Here is a 19850-nt window from a genome sequence, read left to right as displayed (position 1 = left end):
TCGGATTTTAAAAACTATATCAGGGGTCTGTCCAGACATTTTGTGAAAGGTCCGTTTTTCGTGAAATTGTGAAGAAATTACTCACATTCTTTCAACCAGGGTCCGCTTTTATGAATTTGTGCAAATAGGGTCCGTTATTGCAAAAAAAAAAAATTTTTATGGAGTTTTTAAATTGTATAGACATACAAGATTATGCTCAACACTGTAAAATTATAATTAAAAAAATTAAATTTTAAAAAATAAACAACAATTGCTGCTTCTAAATTAGAGATGCAACATACAAATATTTGGTATTTAGCCTATACTGCTGAACGCAGAATATTAATTTCGGACGAATAATGGAAGAATCGTCTGCCGAAGACAAAACTTAATTCGTTTACATCCATCTTTCTTGTTTTCTGCCCTGGAAAGGGTTTATTCGATTAACAAAATAATAATGAAGATAAACAAATTTGTGAAGGGTCCGATTAAAAGAAAAATCATTTTGTGAAGGGTCCGTTTTTAAGTTAAAATATTTTGTGAAGGGTCCGTTTTTATGAAAAGATATTTTGTGAAGGGTCCGTTAACGGACCCAAATTTCTTCTAAACAGACCCCTGTATATGGAAATCAAAAGCAATAATTGCCACAAAAAAAAGGGTAGAATCGTTGCCTTAAAAAGTATTTACGCAAATGCACGATTCAAATTTTCCATATCGTCTGAAATATATTGGGATAATTAAAAATCACGTGAAAATCAATATAACTGCCAAAAATACAATCGAAACACTGCATGATTGTACGATACTATCGGAGTAAATTGAACGAGACAAAAAGTAATTATTTAAAGGCGCAATTCAAATTCTACTTGTAAATTTCTGCAGAAAAAAAAATTTCTCTTCCCAAAAAGAACAATCTTTCTGCAAGAACTCTGTAACGTTCTGCGACAATGTCGCCATGCCGCCGCGGTTCTGCCCTGCTCATAAATTATATGAATACTTAAGATTATTTTAACAGACTGTTTTAATTTTAGAACTAGACGGTTTTAATTTTTTACGATTATTTTTTACTTTTTATTTTTTAAAGCACTCAGCCTGAAAAACGCATCAGTGTAGGATATACCGTGTCAAAGTATACCGAGCAGTCGCCCTTTAAAGAAAAAAAAACATCAGTGCAGGGATATAACGGGCAGTGGCACTTAATCTTACAAAACATCAGTGTAGGATAAACAGGACAATGACAACTTCGACAAATCGGATTGTTAATAATAGCCTATTTCTTTACGCTTATATTTTTATTTATATTATAATAATAGCCAGTTTGTTTATTATTAATAATAGCCGGTTATTATTAATATACATATTCTTAACATTTATATAAAAAATCGAACGTTTTTTGCCGGAACAGATAGTCGAAAACTATGTTCTTTAATCTTACTGAAGTTTTCGCAGAATTCTCAGATAGTATAAGATTTTTTATTTCGTGATGCATTTGAAAAAAAATTATATTTCTGAGTAAAATCTAAAATTTTCAAATCAATATGTGCTCAATTAACGCAAGATACTAAAATGGAGCGACAGAAGAAAAAAATATTGTCAGTACAAGTGTTGCCAGGCTATTCTTTCCATTGGTCAGTTACTTGCAATACAAAAATCATCGCAAGTCCATTTTTCTATTGCTCGAAAAGGTCACCTTGAATAGATAGCTATGTTACGTTTTTCTTTTGTTTTTTTTTTAATTGTAATTTGGCGTTACGGCATTTTTTGTTTGCAAATTAAAGATTTACTAGGAGTTACGCTAAAACGGAATTTCAGAAAACTGCTAAAAAACTGATTTTTAATGACTGAAGAAACTTGTGATACCAGAATTTATCATTTTGACTATTATTTGTGTTAATTCAGAGATGGCGCTGCCATCGCATTGCTTTTGGTAGTTTTCTCCTTCCTAAAAGGAGTAATTAGTATTCTAACCGGCAACGAGCAAGGTTGTCCGGCTTAAGCTCATTTGTTTATATTTTGTTTTTCCTAATTTTTAATAAATGTTATTAAGTTTAATCTTGGTATTTATTCAATAAGTCCATACTCACGAACCGCTGATACTACAAAACTTAATCATTTTAAGTTTGTTTACTTATGGAAAAACGAATTTCGAATTTAAAATATGACGTTTTTCAACTCTTTATTTTAAAATTACATTTCCAAGCTTTTTGTTCTTTCAAACAAAGACACACATTCAATGTTAAGTGTAAGATTTACTCATAAACTTGTCAAAAACTATAATTTCCAAAAAGATTTTTGAAAGTCAATGCATTTGAGCTGAGACTAAAGCGATTTAACAAGGCTCAGCGTCTTAGCTCTCTTCTAACTACATTTAGCGTCTTATTGCCCTTGCGACAATATCTTAGAACACTGCTGCCATTTTAATGATTTTTCGCCATCTTGTTTCTTTTATAAGATGGGTTCATCGCCCTTAGAAATTTTAGGCTTCAATATATCTTTTTCTAGAAATTCTATAACTAAAAGATTTTATTTTATGTATACCTCTGTTCATATTGTTTTATTAATTTATTCATATTTTTTCTCATTTCTAAGAAAACAAAATGTTACATGAATTTTTTTGATAAAGAAAATTAGTCATAAATTTTTCATATATTTTTAAGAATTTAAATTACATACATGTTTTTTTTTGTTAATTTATTCTCTTTTTTTTTAATTTCTTAGAAAACAAGACTGTATTCTGATATTTTTTTAAAGAAAAGAAGTAGAAATTTTTAATACTTTTGTTCAAACTTTAATTATGTACGTAAGTTTTTTTTCCTTAGAAAGGAAGATTTTATTTTGATTTCATTTCTGGTAAATTTAAATCGTAAGAATTTTTTTTTTTTTTTTTTTTTTTTTTTTTTTTTTAGAAAACGAGATATTTTATTGACTTTTTTTGAATAAGTAAGGCAGTACGAGTCATATTATTGTATGTGTAACTTATTTTTGTTAAAAAATTTTTTTTAAAAAAACAGAGTTTCGTTAGTAATTTCATAAGTAAATCTCGTTTATAATAGTGTCTCCCATACAAAAGAGGAATAGGAAAAATCGATGTAGAATTATGATTATAAGTAGAGGTCTATTTCGCCTAAACATTAGGTTAGATTCGCCTAAATGTTAGGTTAGATAAAAGTATTCAGCAAAGCCGAATATTTTGTTTCTCTGCTAAAAATCCTTTTTTGTTGCAATTCTAAAAACATATAAGTTAAATAAAAAAAAAATAGTACATAGGAAGTTCAATGTCAGATAGGGGGTTATATTTGTGTGCCAGTAAGAAATGCATAAAGTAATTTAATCAATAATAATACAAAATAAAAATAATTATAAATCGTACAGATATTTTAATAATATACGATGTATCATAAGTGCGACTGTCAGACTCGTAATTAATCTAACCCAAAAAAACAAGGGAATCCCAATATCAATTATCGAGACGAATTCGCCTTCATAAAGAACTTTTTAAAAAAGCTGTTCCGCATCAGTGTTATATGGAGAGAAAAACCTCCCACGGTTAGCCCAATTGTAAGGGGATTCTAACCCATGATCCATCTACCACTGGGGACATGTCAAAGCTGTTGTCGGTGCGAAACGAGAGCATAATTCGAATCAACCAGCTGATATTTATAGTAAAAAATGGCATCCACGTTATATCGTGATAATACATTTTAAATTTTGCTATCGTGAGGCACATCAATATTTCACGATGCATCAATATCAGTTATATACAAAACGCTATTTAAAGATCTCTTTACTATTAGCCTTTAAAAATACAGTCTTTTTTTTACAAATAGCCTTTAACAATTCAGTCTTTTTGCTATTAGTATTTAACAATACAGTCACTATTAGCTTTTAATAATGAGCCATTTCACAATTAGCTTTTGAGAAAAGATCATTTAAAATTTGAGAGGACGTATTTCATCCACATTACACACAAATATAAATTTGGAATTTTTTTTCTCGCTTAAACTTAACTTCACTTTAAAAAAGAAACATTTTAGAATGACTCTTGAATTCTGTTATTAAAAGAAGAGAAAAAGAAATTAGTCATTTTACATTTAGATTTTGAGAAAAGATCATTTCAAATTTGAGAAAACATATTTCATCCACATTACACATAAATATGAATTTTGATTTTTTTTTTTAAACTTGTGTTTTTACTTACACTGTAAAAAATAAACATTTTAGAATGATTCTTGAATTCTGTTATTAAAAAAAGTTTAAAGGAAACGACAGTGTTTTTCCTTCATTGATCATTTTGCATTTTAATTTTATTACTTTCATCTAGGTTTGGACAACAATCATATAATTAAATTATTTCCCGAAATAGTAGAAATTTAAGACGACGACCAAATATATAACTCGATTATCTTTCCAAAACAAGCTTCACGAAGTTTGAAAATATGCTGTTCTAAAATCAAACAGAAAGACATTGCATTATTTAAGCTCAGTTTTCCGGAAGAAATACTAGTTTAGGCTCATTTCAGAAAGCGTATCTTTTATTTCCTATAACTCTTATAGAAAGGCATAATTCTGTTTATGAGGGGAAACATTCAAGAGGAATATTTAGTTACGAGAAAATAATTTAATATCCAGAAAACAGTAACTCAAAACTGTAATTCGAAACAATGTAGGAAACACGATTTTACCTTTCGAACATTTACAGCCTCCAGGGTATAATCATCAACTAGATTCTCAATTTAATACTGGTTGTATTAGATTGGAATAAAAATAAAATAAAAATTTTAAATGTGCGTATATTCCAAATTATAATGTTTAACTCAATACATTGGATGTCAAGTAATTAGGAAAGATAAGTTTATTGATCGAAAAAAGACTTATACAGAAAAAGATTTGTTGAGAAGCAATGATAAGCCTGATTTTTGATGTTTTCATATTCCTAGAATAGTCTGAAAAGCTTTTGCAAAATATACTCCGTTTTAATCACTTTTAGATAAGAATTAAGACAAAACTTTCGTTACATTCCCAAACTATTTATAAGTAATAAAAATAAAATTTAGGATCTAAATTCAAAAAAATCAGATCAAAATGAGAACTACACGCTACATTTTTAGAAGAAAAAAAATTTAAATTAAATTGTGACCCATTGTCTTGAATCTCTTTAAAATTTAAAATATATAAATCCACTGACTGAATTTAAAATAGATAAAAAAACACTTCCATTGAACCTGTAATCAAACAATTTCTGATATTTCGCACACACCCGCTTTTTTACCGTGATTTTTCAAACTTTGAATGAAATATTCTTCGCTTTTAAATCAAATTTCGACTCCTTAATGTGTATAATCTGTTGCTTAATTTTTATAAGGATTTTAAAAATATATATTAAAAATGAATTTCAGGGAACACTGTGCAAATGAAATGTTCTTAAATAGTTTTTAAATGTTGTAAATACTTACATTTTTACAAATAAATGATTGTCTCCTCTTAATGAATGTGTATTAGAAATATAAATTTGTTTTCGGATTTGATTTTTTTTTGAGAAAATTATTTACAATTTCTTCTAAAAAATAAGAAAAAATAAGGAAAAAAATTATAAGGAAAACAAACAGTATTATGGGAAAGAAATTTATGTTGACCATAAAAAATTACAAGTATGGTGCTCTAGTAATCTCAAAAATACATTATATATATAGCACAATAAAGACAAAAAGGATAAAAAGAAAAAAAAAGAAAAACGAAGAAAATTAAGAAAATTAATAAGTTTTATATACTGCGCATAAGCTGCAAGTATATAAAAGTCATAAAATAAGTTACAATTATAGATAAAACATGAAAAATAATACAGATTAATGAAAAGAGAAGAAGTAAAATTATTAAAATGAAGTATCTTTTAAAAAATATTAAAATAAATTTAAAAAAATACATATTAAAAAGTCGAAAAACAAAAAAATGAAAAAATATAATTTCTTCATCAGCTCACACAATTATATCCGCAAAAAGGAGTGCTTTCTAATATTGCATCAATATAGCCAAAGCAATATAAATACATCAATACAATATTGTGAGAAGCACTCAAAAAATTGAAACAAAATAGAATACATTAAGTAAAAAATATATAACGCAAAAACAGAAAATAAAATGAAAAGAAAATACAGAATAAAACATAAAACGAAATCTATAAAGCGAGTAACGAATTCAAATGAAATTACCTGTACCAGAATCTTTCAAGAATGATTCAAAATACTTTCGTAATAAGATTATCAGATTACAAAATATTAAAATAGACGAGCAAATGGAGTTAGAAGCGTAAATAAAGGTATTTGTTTTATGGCGCGTCTGTACTGCAATACTGAAGCACGTTTGATTTTTTAGTTACCATGGATTGAACCGAAAATGGATGTGTGCAAGGTAATAATATTATACTAGATAATTTAAGGAAGTTTATGATTAATAAGTTTGATATTTAACTACACAATTTTAATGATTTTAAAAAATTAACATTAAAAATTAAAAGAGAGAGAGAAACATGATTTTCCCGTTTTGCGAAAAGTTTCAGCCACTAATTTACCCGAATTGGATTTGCGCATGGTAAAAATATAAATTAACAAAGAAGTTTTTAGTAAATTTACTAATTATAATATACAATTAACTCAATGATTTTATACAGAATTTAATTATCTTAGTTGGGCATCCATTGTCTTTTTAATCAAATTTTGAAAGAGTTCGTCTATTTGTTTTTTATATGAATAAACATTACTATATATTTTTTTAATTCTATTCATTTTGATTAAAAATGGTATTTAAATAGATGTTTTTACAAACATTAGAATTCCAAGTAATTAGTTTATTTATATTAAAATTAAAATCATTTCTTTTATCGTGTAAATCAACAAACCAGATATTTTTTTCTTTTTCAATACCCAAATCAAAAAAATTAAAATCAATATTATCATCATGATAACGCAGCAAGATTAATTTTAAAAAAAAAATTTATATTAAGAGTATAATTTTGTTTCACAATAGTGCAAAAATAAATCAGCTAAGAGAGATAAAAATTAAATCCTTGTGGTATTAAAATATCAATTTGAAAAAAAATATCTTTTACATTGTAAAAATAATTATTAAAAATACAAAAATGAATTAAAACTTCCCAATCATCAGAATCGCAACTAAGGATTTCTTTTTTAAAATCATAGTAATAACTCAAATGGACATCTTTTAGTTTAGAAAGGGAAATGCTATTGAAAAGATCCAGGAAATCAAAAGTCGCAATAGAATTTAATTTTATTTTGTTTAATAAATTCTAATATCGTTTGATTATGAGTGATTATCCAAAAAAACCTTCTTTAATAATATTGTTAATAAATTTATTCAAGTATTTGAGAAAAAGGTGCCAGGTTTAGTTAGGTAAGTATTAGAACCATATGTTATGGTTCTAAATTTTAAGGATTTCTATGAAATTTCGGACTGATAATTAAGTAAGGAAATTACATATTGCTAATTTTAATTTTTAACCTCTTATATAAAGCTATTTTTAATGATAATATTATTATTTAAATAATTAAGCTTAAAATTTTTACTATTTTTTAACTCCGTATTTAAAAGTTCAACATAGAATTTTTTACAGAAGATTGCATAAGTATTGTTAGCTTTGTCTATGGAGGTAATTATAAATTTTTTTGTAGTTGGTTGATTGATCGAATAATTTTAGAAAAATTTGTTGAATTGTTACTGTTATTTAAATTTTCCTTATTATTGAAAACAAAATTTTTAAAGTAATAATAAACAGCCCATCACCATTCTGTTACCATACCTAAAGGTAAAGAGAATCTATTATATATCTTTAAACAAAAATTATTGCGATCATTAGGAAAATATTTTAGAATTTTATTGATTGATATATGATAAATGGGTCTAAATTTTGTGACTTTTATCATTAAATTCATAAGCTCTAAGTTTTCTGTAATATTTAAATAACCAGTAATATTATGTTTATGATGTTTATCAACAAAATCAAAATATTTTTCTCTTTCATAGTGACATTCATAATAGGATATATTAATTTTCGCTAAATTTTTGCTAATACGATTATAATTAAATATAGTTCTACCAAGAGATTTATTATATTTAAAGCTCTCAATTATGTTAAAATCTTTTAATGGAAACAAATGTTCTAAATTTTTAAAAATATTATGAAATTTAATCTTATCGAAAATAGGGTGTTGAAAGTTAGCAACGAAATATAAATTACCTAAATGCTTCTTTTTATTTGGGAAAATTTTTCTCATTTTGGCTTTTACAAGATCGAAACAAAGAATTTTGAAGCGTTAATTAATAAAAGAAAAGTTAATAATAAGATATTGAAGCTTATATTCTATATTATTATTCTTAGGGCAGAAAAATTTTTTTTTGTTGGTTTCATATTATAAAGTTTATTAAAATCTTTTTCCATAATAGAAATAAAACTTACATTTAATTTGTCATTATTAAGAAAGTTTTTACTAGATCCCTGTTTATTTCAATTTGTACGCTTATCTTTAATATGAAAAAGTGAGTAAATTAAGAAGTTATTAAAGTTACGCTGTATATGTTGGAAGGTATCGTATCGTTCAGCCCATTCGACAAAATTACAATGGAAAACATATTTTTATTCAAATTGATGGAATACCACGAAGATCTAATTTTTCTTCTCTTAGCTAAATTATTTTTACACTATTACGAAAAAAATTATACTCTTAATATTAATTTTTATCAGATTTATTGATGACTTAATTATCTTTAATTTTCAAGATTATACAATTTTATTAAGTAATATCTACCCCGAGGAATCAATCTTGCTTCGTAATCATGATGATAATATTAATTCTTTAGATTTGCGTAGTTAAAAAAAGAAAATACCTGCTTTATTGATTTAAACGATAAAAAATTATTTTAAATTTTAATACAAATAAACTAATTACTTTGAATTCTAATGTTTATAAAAAACATATAATTAAATCTCTCATTTGCAGTCAATTGAATAGAATTAAAAGAATATGTAGTAATGTTTATTTATCCAAAAAACAAATAAACTCTTTCAAATTTTGATAATAAAAAAAACAATGGATCCCTAACTAAAGTAATTAAATTCCATATAAATCATTGAGTTAATAGTATCTTATTATTATTATTATTATTATTAATAACTTAATAACTCTCTCTCCCTCAAAATTTTATAATTAACTATCAACCTTATTAACTATAAACTTCTTTAAATTATCCAGTATAACATAACCCTGCACACATCCATTTTTGGGTCAATCCTTGGTAACTAACACATCAAATGCGCTTCAGTGCTGCAGTAAGAACACGTCATAAAACAAAATCCTTCTTTTTACGCTTCAACTCCATTTGCGCTTCTGTTTTCACATTTAGTAATCTGGCAATCTTATTACGAAACTATTTTGAATCCTTCTTGAAATATTTTGGTACATGGAAACAATATATTAAAATTTTAGACATAAATGTGGAACAAAAAATTTCGAAGTTTATGAAACAAAAAGATTTATTTAGATTTGAGGCAGCTTCAATTCAAATTAAATCTTAATGTCAAGATGTATTTGTAGGAAACTACTCGATAAGGCTATTATATTTTCTGAAGATTATTTACATCTTTATTTCTGGCTAGAGTCGAAATATTATTGATAGCTAAGGCGAAGAATGATAAATGATAGTAATTAATTATTATTACACCATCGAATGACTCAGAGAAAGAGAAATATTTTAAAAAATCTGATAAATTAAAAATAACTTTCAATAGTTTAATTTTAGATATATATTACATATATATAATAATTCTGATTTAACTATCATTTTCTAAAGTTAATGAATAACTATAAATTAGACACTATAAATTAGACACGACACTATAAATTAGAGACTTGAAGTTATAATAATGAAATGCTAATTTAGAATATAAATGTCTCCTTTATTATGTGTATAAGTCTCTTGAGTGTAATTGAAACGAAAATGCATTAATTGCAAAACAAAACATTGTCTTAAAATTTATAGTATGCATAAGTTGTATTAACGTAAGTATTAATATATTTAACGAGAAAAATAACATTTGACTTTATAAACCTTTGATAGTACTCTAACGATAATTTACTAACTAGCTAACTCATTTTTGCATTTAGTCGGTAACTTTCGAGATAAATTTGATATTTTTCGAAAATTAATATTCCTTTAAACAACAAAATTTAGAAAGATAAGAGTGTAAAATAGGATTATAGTAAAAGATTAGATAAACGAATCCATCTATTACATATGTTTATCTTTGGAATTATTTTCATTTTCTCAAAAACGAAATAAAACTGAAAAGAAACTAATATTAATTTTTTGAAGATATATCTAATACATTACAAATACAGTTAAGTCTTTATGCTTGGTGTTTTGATTTAAGATTAGGAACTGTAGTATCAAACTGTTATAGGTTAAGTAATTTTAAAAATGTTTTGAGCGGAAGTTTTTTTTCTTCTCTTTTTTTAATGTAGTCGGAACAATGCCTAGAATAGCGTTCTGTTCTAATTTCAACCATTTTGGAGTAAATCATATTGCTCCTTTTAATATTGTTGAAATTTGAACGTTCATCTTCATGATGTAATTCGGACACACACTTAGAAAAAAAAAAGATATTTTGTTCTCACAAGCCCTATGGCACTTTATTATTTTGGGAAAGTCGTAAATATGGGCTATTTAATCTATTGTTAGTTATAAAAAAGCAAGTAAAATCAAAATCGAACTAATTTTAACTTAAAAGTAGTCTTGAATAAATAATGTAAACAATACACATTTTAAATTCAATGCTAAAACTTGAATTCATAATTAAAAACTGAACTTGATTTTTAACTATGTAAAAAACTGTTTCTAAAACAATCTACTACATTGAAAAACTATTTTTAATATTTAGTAGAAATAATGTTAAGTAATAATTTTTATTATTCAGTATATAATGTTTAGTATTATAATTATAATATTTATAATTAATATAGTATTTAGCATAAGATATTTAATATTCAGTAGAAAAAACAAGTTATTTTATTAATTAAGTTGAATTTGGTTTTCATTTTATAAACTAGTTTTGTAAATTAATATTAAATGCAAGCTGAGAGAGAAAGAGGCATTATAAGTTTTTTGGAAATGTTCATTTTACAAAAGCTATATAAAATATTGAAATTTTACAACTGTTCAACAATGTTCACAATTGTTTAACAATGTGAATAAAAATTTTAAAAACACATTAATAATAAAGAATTAATTTTGTATACTCATCTAATTTATACGCAACAGTCTAAAAAAAGGAAAAAACTTGCAAATAAATTTAAATAGTTTCCAAATAAATTTAAATAGTTTCCAAATTAATATAATTTCGTAAATAAATGCGCTAATTTGTGTTAGTAATGAACCCACATTATTATCCCATTAAAAATATTTCGGAAATCTTCATTTCGCAAAAGCTATAAAAAAAATAATGAAAATTCACAAATAACCAGCAATTTGAATAAAAATCTTAAAAAACATTAATAATAAAGAATTAATTTTGTAGGCTCTGGTTATGGTTAAAGTATCTGCTTCATTATTTTATCTAATTATTTCGCATTCAAATTTAATATATTTTCAAGCACATATTAAAGCAAATCGAACAAAGTCAAAGTACAATTAACTAATTTGTTTCACCAGATTATTAGAAACTAACAAATAATGCAGTTCTAATTCTTAACATACATAACAATTGTTTGATTACATTTAATTCATGCATAATGTTTAAATTCCACAAATTCCCTCAATTCGGCTGAGGAAAATCATTATTTTACTAATTAAAATTTAGTTTAGCTCTTAAATAAAAGGAAAAATATTACTGTTTTAATTAAATCCATTGGTTTCGTTACAATTCATAAATCGGGAGTAAAAGAGTAAAATAAATTAGTTAAAATCAGTTTGTTAGTTAAAATTAGTTTGTTTAGATAACAATTTTTATTGAGTAAATTTAAATTCCTTCCTTTTATGTACAGACTGATTTTTTATTTTTACATAATTTGTAAAAATAAAATTTTAGTAATAATATTTGGGAAAAATTTTCGAAAATCGTTACAAAATTAAAAATCGAGAATAAAATGGTAAATTAAATAAATTTATAAACATAAGTTGGGATAAAAAAAAATTAAAATACCTTCTTTTTAAGTATATGCACATTTTTCATTTATAGTTCAATAAAAAATATGCTAAAATTAAATTTAAGTTGTACATAAGTTGCAAACTATGGATGTAAAATTATTCATTTCATAAATGGATCTTATATAAATGGAAAATTTGTAATAAATCCAAATTTGAAAAAAAAAACTCATATTATAGAAATTTAAAGTAAAACGAAGAGGTGCTAAAAATAACTTTTATGGTATAAATAATTTTTAAATGTGTTTTTTTTAATTTTTAGTAAACATTTATTTTCATTTTCAGCAAACGTTTGAAAATTGGATAAAATTTAAAATTACTTTTAAAATATCTTCTACATTTTTAAGTTGAAGAAAGTAAGAGAAACACAAATTTATTAAGTAATAAAATAGTCTGTATCGAATACATGCATATAATTTAATAATTCAGATTTCATAAACTCTAGATGTCGTATTTTATGATAATACATTATTTTACATGGTTAAAATATTTATTACAAAAAAGCTTACTGTTCTTGTTTGGTAACATTTTCTGATTTTTATTTTAGTATATAATAAGTTGAAGAAAGTATGGGAAACACAAATTTATTAAGTAATAAAATAGTCTGTATCGAATACATGCATATAAAAATTTATAATTTAAATTTCATAAACTCCAGATCTCATATTTTATGATAATACGTCATTTTACACGGTTTAAATAGTTTTTAAAAAAATCTTACATTTTAAAATTTGTTTCCTACAATTAGAAAAATATGTCATTTCCTACATCTAATTTACATCTAGAACTTTTTAACTGTAATTGCTATTTTTAAACTATTATTATTTTTATCTATCTTTCTGCAGTTTTCTACTAAGAATACAGTCCAGACCAAGTCTTTCTGAGCAAATTTTCATTCACCAACCGAACTAAACAAATAAAGGGCAATTCATTCAAGCTATTGCAAACTTGTAGGGAAAAATCATTGAAAATTGCATAGCAACCCATGACAAAAAATGTCGTCATACGCCGATAGGGGTACGCCCCCAGTATAAACTGGCTATTCATTCGTATTTGAAACACGATTTTTATTTATTCTCACAATGTTTTCAAGTATTATTATGTTGTCAAATACGAGTAAATATTGTCAAAATTTGCATTTAAATTGGTCCTAAAAATGGTATCCAAATTGGCGAGCTTGAAATTGTAGTCGCCAAAATCTGAGCCAATTTAAATACAATTTTAACAACAACTGTCAAAAATGATATTGACCTTATGAAATGATACACCTCTTAAATATATGAAGAAGTTTTTAAAAAATTGACAATTGGGCGAGATTCCCTGGGGAGAAATCAATCAATAATTCTCAATTTTTGCATACTTATATGAATTATTTTTCATATTTTTAAGAAAAGAATGCAGTGTTGCAGTTACTTTTCATGCATTAAAGTTAAGATGAAAAACACTTTTTAAACAAAACTGCAGCTTTTTTTCACATCGAAATTTTGCGTAATCGTCTAAAATATGTAAAAATTTCGCATAAAGTAAATCATGCAAAAATCAAAAATCTAAAAAAAGATAATATAGATAATTTACCTTACAAAAAATGCTGATTGCAAAATTTTATTGGTCATAACAATAAATCATTCCTGAATGCATTTACCCAATTTTATAGGGTAACGACCTTGTATATAACAAGCTAGAGCAAATAAACAACATTAGTTTTTTTGTGAAAATTACATAGCATATTGGGGCCGTTCAATTATTGACAAGGGGCAAAAGACATTAAAATTCCCTTATTTTTAAAATTTTCTTAAAGAGCAAAAAAATTATACACGGGAAAATTTAAAATGTGTAATAAAAGAATTCGTGGAAAGAAAAACAAAATCAAGAGCTTCAGAGGTGAACCCAAAAGGAAAATGCAAATTTCTTTAAGAATATTCTACAAAAAAAATTTTTTTTAAATAGAGTTAAAACGTTAACTTCATTTAATGCAAAGTTGCATTGCTTTATCACAATTTAATCAGAAAACTAGATTACTACAGTTAGTGAAGTGTTTCGGAGGTGAACAGAAAAGTTTTTTTAAGAATATTTGACTCAAAACTTTTTAAAAGGAATTAAAATTTTAACTTTGCTTAATGCAAAATAGTATCGTTTTATTAGAATTTAATCCTAAAACTAGATTACTATCGTCTGCTACGAATTTCTGCCTGACCAAAAGATGGCGTTGTAATCGCTCATATAATTCTGTAATCACTTGTGTGGCAGGCAATATATCGAACTGGGTGGCTTATTGGAAAGCCTTATTTCGTACTATCATATTGTTTTATTGTTTATTATTATTACTTTTGTTTGTTATTAAATACGGTTTCTTTATTCAATGTACCCATTCGCCACTGAATCATTCTGCAAGCGTCAAAGTAAAAACCAGGGGAGGGGTGCTGCATTTTTCGTTGTACAGCATTAGAGGGGAATTTGCAAAAAGCTTATTTCTGTTGCCAAGGGGGAGGGGGATTCAATATTGCCACAATTAAGGTTACGTGATATTTGACCTTCTCATATTTAGAATTTCCCTCTCTTTATGACATAGGAAAAAAGTCCCGTAAAAAAGGTCAAATACAAAAAAAATGGCATTAGTGCATTCTCGTAAAATATATTCCCTGAAAATTTGTATACATTTATTAAAATCATAACCGTAAAATATTGAGATAAAGATGCACTTACATTATAGGGATAAAAATCAAACAAATATTTTGCGAAAGCTACTTACGACCGAACGTGATCAAGAAACCTCTCCCGCGTTTCTCCTTAAGATAAACTTCTCCTGGCGCTTTTTAGCCACTTATAAAACAAGCAATTTAAATGCCTTCATTTTATTTATTTCTTAGTTATTGAAATTATAAATTCAAAAATTATACATAAACAGGAGTTAATTTAGGTAAAATTTGGGTATGTTAATGGACCCTTTTTTAATTCATTTTGTTGTAAAAATGGGTCCCTTTAGAAATTATTTCATTAAAAAAACACCCTTAACAAAGTATTTAATCCTAAAAACGGTATCTCAATATTTTTGTCTTGAAAATGAACCTTTCTTAAAATTCCTGCTTTGAAAAACAGATTCGCTGATGTCATTAGATTAAAATTTCTACTGTTTAAAACAGATAGTTTTTATCGTATCTTTCACAAAAAAATGACCACATTCACAACAACAGGAGTCGGGCTAAAAAAACAGATTTAGTCCTGATTTTAGATTCAGAAAACTATGAGTAGATTTTTCAAACTCATAAAAACAGGAACTTTCACCAAAAGCCTGAACGGATCTCAGATTTTTATCTCAGGAACGGATCTCAGATTTTTACAAAATAGGACATTTTACAAAAAAAAGTCTAAATCAACCCTCGGATTTTGTTTTCTCGCATTTTCTGTTTATAATGAATAATGGTTATAATGAATTTTGTTTATATGGATGTTTGAGAAAAAGGTAATTTATTTGTGAATGCAATAAACAAAGATACATTCCCGCACTATCAATCGTTTTTATTTTATTTTTGTTTTTTATTGAAAAACGAGCAAAATACGAGACCTGACTATAACATTCCAGCAGCTTTTTCTTGAAGTACTGTTTCGGTCAAACATTGGTGAAGACCGAAAAATAAAAACCACTGCATTATACAGATGATGTTAGATGAATCGATATTAAAAGTCGGGAAGATTCAACGCAATTAGAATCCGAAAAACTCAATATCCCCAAAATATCTGGCATGGACTATTTAAGACGAAATTCTGTTGTGACGAAAACTGTCTCTGCTTAAATAAAATATTTTATCCATGCGTGACTATATATTAAGTTCTTAATCCACTGGAAAAATAATCAGTGTACCGAAATTAACTAGCGGTAGAAAATGTTCCTCGAATCTTTTTTTATTTATTTAAAATAACAGGGGTTTTGTTAACATTATTTTAACAAAGGTCATTTTAATTTTTACTACCTTTAAGAAGTTTGTCTTTAAAGTCCATAATATAAAAAAATAAAAGAACGATAAATAGACAATCTTCTGATCAACGATTCTTGACAAATAAATTTTAAATATAAAGAAATTTCCTTATTTTAGCAGTTTTTATTTCCTATAAATTAAAAAATATATATAATATAGTACGAATTACAAAAGACATAAGTCTAGACTTATGTCTTTTGTAATTCGTACTATATTATATATATTTTTTAATTTATAGGAAATAAAAACTGCTAAAATAAGGAAATTTCTTTATATTTAAAATTTATTTGTCAAGAATCGTTGATCAGAAGATTGTCTATTTATCGTTCTTTTATTTTTTTATATTATGGACTTTAAAGACAAACTTCTTAAAGGTAGTAAAAATTAAAATGACCTTTGTTAAAATAATGTTAACAAAACCCCTGTTATTTTAAATAAATAAAANTGTATGTATGTATGTATGTATGTATATAGTCAAACCTTGCTATAGTGAACTCCCGTTTATAGTGAATGAAATGTTCGCTTCCCTGCCTTGCTACACACGTATAGTGATATTTTTTGTAGATATAGTGAACTGAATAAAAAGAGGAAGCTGGATATTAAGAACCTTTTTCTGTCTTCGATTGTTTTTTCTTAATTTTCCTGCAATAATTTTGAAATTTCTACTTCAAAATGAATACATATACCGATTTTTAAAAACATCTATAGCATGGAATGTAGCAGCAAGCATTTTTTTCTTGTTTGCTTCATTATTGAATAGCATTATTGAATTGGTTCAGCATTCAAAGAAGCCGCAATCTTTCAGTATCTGGACTAATGCTTCAAGTCTAAGCCGATGAATTTGTTTAGTGATTTAGTGAGACTACTTTTATGTGCTCGAATGGCTGGTTAGACAGGTTTGAAAAACAGAATAACATAAATTCAGGAAAAATTATCGGAGAGTCGGGAAGTGTTTCCATATCTGATGATGAGAATTGCTCATCAGATAAAGATTACTAATTTTGCTTTGCACGCAAGACGAAGAGTAATAAAATAAAATAAAAGTTAACACATTTTTTGTTGCTACTGGTATATGTTGGTTTTAATAGAGTTTTTATTAACGTACTGAAAAGAGGAATAACTTTAAAGATGCATGTGTCTTGTAAAACTAAAAGAATTGGTTAAAAAAAATTTTAGAAAAATCCCCTAACTGCTTTCTTTAAAGGGTATAGAAAAAAAATGAGTCACTTAATTTTGACTGTTTTTTAATAACTAATAATATAATATAATATATATAATAAAATGTATGTAATAAAATGTATGCTATAAAATGTATATAATAAAATGTATACACTAATAATATAATGTAAAAAGAATTGAACAGAGTAGACGAATCGAAGGTATCGAAATTTGTACAGTAACCATGCATTAAGTGCGTAATTACAAGTAACTTAATAAATTGTTTAGTTTAAAACATAGCAACTGTTATACAAGAAATTTTTTAAAAATTACTTCAAAATATTTTTAATATTTAGAGAAAGATGGCTCAAAAATAATGTCCCCGTCAGAACCTTTTTTTTTACTTAAGACATTTATCATTATTTCATTTAAAATTATTTTTCGATAAATAATTTTTTTTGTCACAATATGCTACATTGTGCAAGAATTCTTTTCTTCAGCTGCTATATTAGCTAATATTTTAAAATTTATTCGAATATTTTTGAATTTGGGCGAAAATTTGTTCAAAAATTTAAGTTCCTAACCCAATCTGGATTTTATTTTTTGCTTTCTTGTGAAACTAATCAACTTCCTTAAAAATTATCTCGTTACATTATATTCATTTTAAGAATTCCATTCATATTTAAGTTAAGAAAAATATAATAAATACATTTAAATATTGATAATTAAAACTTCCTTAATTTGTAGCATAAAATAATCTTTTAAAGGGTGATAGTTACCAACATATTTCAACTCGTTACCAATTCAAAACCAAATAATTTCAAATTACATAAGCATTTAATTAATTTAACAAAATTAATTTAATAATTGCGGATTAACAAAATTAATTTAATAATTAATTTAAAAATTGCTGCATTCATGCTCAAAAAATACATTATTTACAATGCCCTTAGCTTGTGTAAGATATAATTTACGAATTAAGCAAATCAGAGATTTTTCTGTGATGGTTTTGAATGCATGCATTTTAAAATAAATATAATTTGCATACCTCTCAGTTGCTATAAAACTCACTAGCTAAGAAGTTAGAAGAATATAAATTCGATTAATTGGAAGAAATTAAAAGTTCAACGATCACATGGTCAAAACAAATATAATTCCAGATATGAAATGTGTTTTGCAATTATCCACTGAAAATAGTTGCTTTATAAGCTGCACAAATTAATGATTAAACCGTTATTATTGCTTATAAACAGTGAAATGAATTTCAAGAACAAGCGATAAACAACCTTTCATTTCAATCTTCAGCTGCAGCTGTGGTTATAGTAGAACTGTTGGAATTTCCGAATTCCTTTAGGTCGCCTGCATTTGGCTGAGACAAGCCAATTCGATCGCCAAGAGAAAAGAATGCATTTAACATTCCGAATGCGCTTTCATGGAAGCTGATTAAATATGTTTTGCAAACTGAAAGCGGAAGCTGTGAATATTAAATTTCCAAACCTAACATGGTGTAAACGATAAGAAAAGAATCATCTGGTTGAAAATTATAAATTTGTTAAAGAAAACAGTTAAAATTCTTGTAGAAATGGTTGTGTTTTCCTTTCAATTTCCTTTCAAAATCGCAAGATACTTATTTAATTACCGTTAATGCATTTACATTCAACAGTTTACACAATAAAGAGTATAAATATATGTTTTTCACGATTTGAGGAGTATTTGAATAGGCATTTGGGATTATTAACAGTTTTTAATGATTTTATTTAGCTGACATATATACTACTATCATGTTTTCAGTTTAAAAATTTTCGAAAAAAAGTGTTGCTGGTAATTTTTTTAAGACCTAAATATTTAGTTTTGGATGTTGTTCTTGGTCAAATCTCTTGGATATTTATGTTATTAATTTAGATTATTTGTGCGTTTAAAGTATTTACATAGTACAACCCTTAAAATATATATTTAAAATCCTTGCTCAAAATGGAGTAACAAAAGCATGCACTTCAAACATCTCAAACTAGTATTTAGGGTATGAAAACGTAAAATCGTCATTGAAATCTGACAACTCATTATTGAATAAAGCGAGATTAAAAACCAGTTTGATTGTCTGAAAATTTAAGTCGCTTCTCTTAATCACCTTTCCCAGCTTTTCCTCCGGAAAACATGTAGGTTTTGATATTTTTAATCCTGTCATCTTCAACTTTATTTTATTTAAATATTTATTTTCGGGGAACAAAAGCTATGAACAAATTTAGGAACATTTTTAAAGAATGAAATACATGGCTGCAAGGATAGTAATGGTTAATATTCTTGCATTAATATTGTGTTCCAAATTCCTTCATAACGTTTGATGCATTCAATATGTTACAAAAAATAAATTCGATGAATATATATATAATACAGTCTTTCATCTCATAATATCTCCAGAAAATATCTTTGTTTCATGCTTCCTTTGTTATTCTTTACCTTAAAAGGGAAGTTTGTAACACATTTCAAGTGTATATTTAAGTAACCTAAATGGAGTTAGTAATGGTTAACATT

The 19850-nt window shown here is 25.8% G+C and overlaps 1 protein-coding gene across 4 annotated transcripts in view; it reads right to left on the bottom strand.

The window, feature by feature from the left end:
• The window catches only part of LOC107454977 (adherens junction protein p120), a 231545-nt gene extending 212897 nt beyond the window's left edge, over positions 1–18648 (bottom strand). For 3 of the 4 annotated variants that reach the window (XM_071188186.1, XM_071188183.1, XM_071188187.1), the window contains exon 1: positions 18367–18648. The gene's annotated coding sequence lies outside the window, so the exon portion shown is untranslated. The remainder of the gene's footprint in view (positions 1–18366) is intronic. The other variant, XM_071188181.1, reaches the window with a different exon arrangement.
• Between the last annotated feature and the right edge of the window lie 1202 nt (positions 18649–19850).

This window comes from Parasteatoda tepidariorum, chromosome X2 (assembly GCF_043381705.1).
Source record: "Parasteatoda tepidariorum isolate YZ-2023 chromosome X2, CAS_Ptep_4.0, whole genome shotgun sequence".
NCBI lineage: Eukaryota > Metazoa > Arthropoda > Arachnida > Araneae > Theridiidae > Parasteatoda > Parasteatoda tepidariorum.
This window is presented reverse-complemented; position numbering and strand designations above follow the sequence as displayed.